Source organism: Lupinus angustifolius, chromosome LG03 (assembly GCF_001865875.1).
Source record: "Lupinus angustifolius cultivar Tanjil chromosome LG03, LupAngTanjil_v1.0, whole genome shotgun sequence".
Lineage (NCBI taxonomy): Eukaryota > Viridiplantae > Streptophyta > Magnoliopsida > Fabales > Fabaceae > Lupinus > Lupinus angustifolius.
In genome coordinates this window covers 5,528,390-5,535,701 of record NC_032011.1, presented here as the reverse complement: position 1 = coordinate 5,535,701, position 7,312 = coordinate 5,528,390, and positions in this window count along the sequence as shown.

Genomic DNA, 7,312 nt, shown 5'->3' with positions numbered 1-7,312 from the left:
TATTACTCGGGCACGACTTTAATTGTGAAATCATGTCGCATCAATCAAGTCGGAGTACTAATCACTTCAAGGGTAAATGACTTGTCAAACAAGCAAAGTCAAAGCTTCCATAATCCCCTAAATCACTCACCAAATCTCCTCACTCCACCACCATTAGACACATCACCTAAGCTAGCCTAAAGCTAGATTACCTCTCATTAATTTTCAGATTTGAGAGAGGGTAAAGCTCTCCTATAATACCTCACACATCCTCTCATTTTTACACTAATTCTCCTAAAGAAAGTTAAGGTATTCTTTCTCCTTTTCTTGAGTTTATGTTTGTTTTCTTTAAATATTTCTCCATTTTTCTCCACATACACCATGAGAAAATCATGATCTCTTAGTATGTTATTCATGAAGTTGAGTTTTTGTTCGTTTTCTTTAACTATTTTGTAAGTCATGAGTAAAGAATGGATGATAATGAAATCATATGAACCTTTGTATAGTTTTTGAGTTATGTAAAACTTAAAATTTCTTTCTTGTTCTTAGATGGAAAAACTATATCTTTGGACAAGGTTAGATGAGTTTATTTGCTTTACAAATATTGGAATTTATCGTTAGTATTTGAATGTGTTTAAAGGTGATGATTTGAACATTAAATGAACCTTTATTGTGTTTAAGAAAAGTTTATGTCTATTCTTGAAAGTTCAAAATGTTTATGAGTTTTTGTTGAAAATATTTCATTTTTAAAAGGTATTATGTGTAAAAGGTTGTTTAGCATATGTTATTCTTTGATTTCCAAGTTAAAGTAATGATTTGGGATAAAGGATGATTAATTAAAGTCTTGACTTCATCAACTTAAAGTGTTATGAAGTTTTGAATAGTAAAGTAGTAAAAGTGTTAACTTATGATTTATAGTTCATGACTATGAAATCAACACCTATTAACCCTTGAGGTTATCCTAAAATTTGAAGGTGTTGTGATGATCATTAAATTAGTTGTGTTTTCTTTAGTAGCATACTTTAAATGAGGAGATTGACCTAAAAAGTATAAACTTTATAAACCTAAACTGTTATGAAGTCTTAGATATAAAAATGATTTAAAAGTGTTGATCTTGGTTAAGTTAGCTTACTTTAAAGTGGTAAGATTGACTGAAAAAATCTTGATTTAAAAGTATTGATTTTGTTTAAGTTGGCTTACTTTAAAATGATATGTCTAGCTTAATAATCTTACCTCAAAATGTTAATCTTAATAAAAATGTTTTACTTGCAAAAAATAAGTTTTATGAATAAGTATCATTACCGGAAAAATGTAATGAAATGAAAATACATATCTAGAAAATTTCTGACTAATGAAAGACTTGGTATTTAAGTGTGTCTTTACGACCTACCTCTCTTTCATGGGAACTAACCTGGTGTATATCACAGATTATGATATAATTCCATTATAAGTTTTGTTACAACTTTACTTTAGAAAGTGTCGTTGTATTGTAATAAGTTTTATGAATAGTTATCATTACCGGAAAAATGTAATGAAGTAGAAATACATGTCTAGAAAAAATCTGTCTAAGGAAAGACTTGGTATTTTAAGTCTGTCTTTATGATCCACCTCTCTTTCTTGGGAACTAACCTGATGTATATCCATAGATTATGACATAATTCCATTATAAGTATTGTTAAAACTTTACTTTAGAAAGTGTCGTTGTGTTGTAAGACTTTCAATGATAAATGATGATTCAAGAAATACCTAACCTTGAATCGGTGGATGAAAGTGATTAAGTTCATTTTAGATCGGAAGTGTTATTTTTGCATAAAATGTTATTTCGTAAGAATAATAATTATCAAAGTAACATAATTAGCGTTATTTTGATTTTGGCATGATGAAGAGTTCGAGAAGAGACCCGAAAAATTAAGCTCACCTGGAATCCAGGAAACAATCTACACGATACACTCAGGTGAAGGAGAAAACATCGTGACACAGTGATGTCCGAATATGCTTCAGGACCTCCAAACTCCCTCACAAGTTTGGAGTTGTCTTGGGTATTAAGAAAGCTTGTACTTAATCAATTGTCTGTTTGTTTGGATTAAGTACAACAATATTTCTTATGCCGAATTATGTTAGGTTATGTTTATGAATGAAGATGCTATGATTATTTCTGTTTAATATTGCTCGAATAACTGTTCTAAGAATTATATGTATAAGATAATTGTTAAATTCAAGGCATAAAAACATATATTATAAATGAGAAAACTTTTCATTGAGAAAAGAAATTTAACTAAGTTTTAGGCTTTTCTCGCTTGAGCGAGAAGTGTGCAGAGAAAACGGGTTTTCTCGCTTAGGCGAAACAGCTCTCGCCTGAGCTGAAATATGTACAAAGAAAACTAGTTGTTTTCTTACTTAAGCGAGACAACTCTCGCTTGAGCCACAAGTGCCTTATAAAAATGGTGATTCTATCGCTTGAGCAAGACAGCTCTCGTTTGAGCGAGATGAAAGACTTCTTAAGTCGTCTAAATGATAACTCTCACATGTGCGAGAGTCTAATGACATTTTTGCCATCAAGAATTCATTCACTTCCAATCCTATTCAATAAAACCTAAAACACCTTTATTGGAGATAATGTTCTTTAATAAATAAATGTTGTAAAGATAAATAATTATATGAAATTCTTGGAAATGATACAAAGAGGAGTTGCCAAATCTAAAGTGATGTATGTAAAGAATTGCATGGTTAAGGACGAGGCCCGCAAGTGTTATATTATGTCCATGCAGCGAGATCGTCTGACCGTAATAGGCTAGGCTTGAGAGCCGTCCCAGGTGATTTAGTGATGGTTCGTAGTGGTGCTGAGAAGTATTATATGCCCATGCAGCGAGATCGTTTAACCGTAAGAGGCTAGGCTTGAGAGCCGTCCAGGGTGATTCAGCGATGGTTCGTAGTGGTGCTGAGGTTTATTCACTATGGTTTAAATGTTAAGATCGGGTCCCACTAGAAGCATTCTGAATGAGAAATGTCTTAGGATGTGCAAATTGTTATAAAAGATGGATTAAAAGATTTAATTTGCTAACTTCAGTTAGTGTGCATATTCATTGTGAATAATGAAGTAGTGGAGAGGAAATTTACGGGGGACGAGCGAGCCCCGAGATGTTGAGAGGGATGGCGTTGGCAGTGATTCGTCAACAAGTCTTGAGGGAAAGTCTAGGTAAGACGAGTCCCGTGTATTCCTAGATGAGGTATTTTTTTGGGTCGGTCAGTGCTCACATCGCAAACTAGACGATCTCTAACAACCCCTCTTTGCAATCAGGATCGATGAGAGGGATGATGAGAAAGTGTTTGATACGACACCGTCCTGAAATGGACAGTTCCGTTGGAACAGATCGATCATATATAAATCCTTGCGAACAATAAGTTTTGATGCGATCTAATTGGCTTACTATGGGACATGTAATCTCGGTTATTTCTGAATAATTATTAGGAGGATAATGGTATAAGGATGGTGGACATATGATATACTTCATTCACCATTAATACATGCGTGTAGGATCATATGATATATATGTACATGTTCTTTGTCTTGGTGTGATATTCTGTATAATTCCACGACGTCAATGATAAGTTTTTCATTAGATGTTTTACTCTCTTTCTTTCTTTCTGGTGTACTCGTATACATCCATGTCCTTAGAGGGGGCATGGAGCGTTGAAGGAAACATATACACCTACATTGGTCCCTGCGACCTGAAATTGGATCTCGTATGTGATGGGTCTATGTTGCATCTCCCGACATATTATACAGTTCGGGAAGCATCGTTCATCCTATCAGAGCGAAGGTCCATACTTGCCGGTCCATCCGCACGAGCAGAGGCACGAGGCAGATTGGAGGTTGTCAGGACGTGGCCCCAACCGAGATTCTAATCTACTGACTCAACGCCAAGAGGGACGGAAGGAGCAGTCATGGCTACTTCATCGGGGCTTAGGGGGTACAACTCGGGCCCTTCAATGAATTGGGTAGAAAATGAGGCGGTGGAGGACGAGGACGATAATTGTGTAGAGATAATTTGCATAGAGGATTCAATGGAGGTTATAGAGATCTCTTCAGACTCGGAGATCGAGGAAGACCTGAGTGATGTTTCCAGTGCACCACCGGTCTAGGAGCTCATTTCTTTCTTTTGACAGGGAACCTGTGTAGGGTACTTTTGTAACGTCAACGCCCCCGATATTATTTTATTTTTATTTGTATTTTTAGTTGTTGTTCGGGGCGAAGAATAGACTTCACCTTGTATTTTGTAAGTCATGACGTATGTATTACAAATACAAGAATTGATTAATGAGAAATATTCAGAAAATAATTGTGTTTTGTTCAATTACATTTTAAGTATTAAGAAATTATTTCCACAAAGGTTTGAAAATGTGACGTCTTGAAAGAGAATATTTAAAATGGAAAAAAAATGATTTATAAGTTATATGTTACATAAAAGAGGAAAAAAAATTTACCCATTTTTCCAAGAAATTAAATATAGTAATTATGAAATAGTTTCTGGGGCGTTACACGAGGTCTCCATCTAAAGAATTACCAACCCTCCACATGTTGGTCAAGAGCAAACCATCATCAGAACCTACCCCTACGCCTAGAAGCTACTCGCATGATCGGTTATAAAGCTAAAGGTTGACCTTGGTCAATGGAACCAAGCAAAACTCACCAAGAATGATATTCGGACAACCCTCAACGGCCGCCCGAATATTCTAAGTCTACCATCACGTCCTACTGTCGACCCTACTAGACCGTGGAGAACTGCTCATACTCTAGTAAACCGGATGGATACCCCCTGAAAACATTTCATCCTTAACCGGCCAAGTCCGAACAACACTATTTTTAGGATCATTAATGCATCTCTAGCTCACCATTTGTAACACCGCGAATTTTACGATATTGAATTATAAGATTTTATTAATATTTTTATTTATTGTATTTTCGAAAATGAATTTCTGGGAATTTTCGGTAAATAATTAGACGAAACTCTAGTGGAGTTTTAGTCTTGAAATTCTATTTCCAATTTGGTGGTAAATTTTCATGTTTTTCGGAGACAGTCGGAGCCGAATCTCACCCGATACGGCTCAAAAAGTGGTTTTTGAGTTCCGTAACTCGGAATTGAATTCCGATTGCACCATTGGTTTCTTAATTTCATTTCGAGTCAATATAGACCCTGAGTACACTCATACCTATTTTCTAAATATTTTTCACTCGGAATGCCGAAATCCGAAATTCTACTCGAATATTAAGATCGGACGATTTATAATATCGATCGAGTAGTGGCCGATAATACTCGGGCATGTTTATCGAACGTGCCCGCGAAGTGATCATTTCGCATTGGGATGCGAGATTTGACTTCCATAAAGCAAATCTCACATCACTTTCTCAAATATCCCATGAGCTCATCATTAGCCACCCTAGGAGATTTTTTCATCATTGCCTAGAGGAAATCTGATTTCCCTCTCTCCTTAAACCCTCACACTCCACACTTCACTCTCTCACTTTTGCATTTTCAAAGAAGAGGTAAATCCTCTCTTCATTTTTATCTCATTTTCCACTTGCTTCTCCCATCTTCAATCCTTGATCTCTCAACATTCAACCAATGGTTGTTGATGAGATTTAAGTATGTTGTTCATGAGTATGTCAAGAACATATTCAACCGTTGAAATTTTCTAAAACGCTTTCTAACTCATTGTCTCCTCAAAAACCGAAAATGGTGATGTTCTTGAACTTATGAAAATATTTTGTTGAAACCAGAACGACTTGTGTTCATGGAGTTGTTATAATGTTTTATTACATGTATTTTGTTGTTTTAGCCAAAGGGGTGATTATGAAATCAAATGAACCTTTAGGAAGTGTTTTGGAAAACTGAGAATGTATGTATTTCTATTTGTTGTTAGCCTTAAACCATGGCTTGGAACAAGTTAGAAAAATAGAAACTTTTGTTAAAAAGGATGCTAAGGTTTATGAGTACATGAATGCCTCATAAAACTCACAAATGATACTTTGAATAACTTACTTTAAAGTGGTAAGAGTATCGAAGAATGTCTTAAATCAAAATATGTAGTTTTACTAAAAACTGTATCTTTAAAAGGGATGGAAATCGTGAACGAACTTTCGATGAAAAAGGATGGTCAAGAACACGTGATGTTGGACCGGATGGATGAAATGGATGTATAATCACGATGGGAAAAAGAGAAATGATTTTAAGTATTTTAGTAACGATTTTAGAAATATCGGAAACTAACGGGTTTGTGGTAGTTACGAAGATTTCGGTGTTCGAACCTTGAAACCAAACCACCCTTAGTTGACAAGTTAAAGCAACGCTTCATTAAGGTGAGAAAGAACACCTCGTGACATAGTGGTGTCCGAATATGACACCCGGATCTCCTAAACCATCTCAAAGATTTTGGAGTTAACTTGGGTTTTAAGAAACCCAAGATTTTTATGTTTGAATTCTTTTGAATATATATGATTGATGATTAAATGTGTTGAATATTGTATATGATTGTTGTTGAGAACTTTTCTGAGTGCAAGTATTCGAAAAACCATGTTTAAATGGGTTTCGGTTGTCGAAAAGGGCAAAATTGGTATTCTGTCCAAGTCCCTATCGCTTGGGCGAGAAACTCTCGCCTGGCCGAGCACAGTCTCGCTTGGGCAAAGACTGGGCGAGGGGAAGTTTAGGTTCTAGAACTCCCTCGCCTGGGCGACAAAAACTCGCCTGGGCGAGCACGCCTCGCCTGGGCGAGCACGCCTCGCCTGGGCGAGCACGCCTCGCCTGGGCGAGCACGCCTCGCCTGGGCGAGCACGCCTCGCCTGGGCGAGCAAGGTCCTCGCTTGGGCGAGAACGCCCAGGATTTTAATGAGTTTTTGTACCTTTCTCGCCTTGAGCGAGAGATGTCTTGCTTGAGTGAGAAGAGGTCTCGCTTGGGCGAGTAAGGTCCTCGCTTGGGCGACAAAGCCCAGGATTTAAGAAGCTTCTAGAACTCTCTCGCTTGAGCGAGAAGAGGACTCGCTTAGGTATAGTACCTTCGCCTGGGCGAGAAAAGCGTCAATTTATTTGAGATTTAAAGACGGATTGTCGCTTGAGCGACTAGTCCCTGCTTTGGCGAGGGACGGTATGGAAAGATTGAAATGAAGTGATGTTGTGAACAATGTGATGAACCCGGGTAGGGTGTGTTGTGATATAAAGGTTGTGGAATGAGATCATGGCTTAGATGAGAAGCATGACTCCACAAAAGTATGAAAGCATTGTTTGTGTTTATGCCTTGTTGGGCAAGTATCCGACTTGAGGTCGTGAACTAGGGGGTA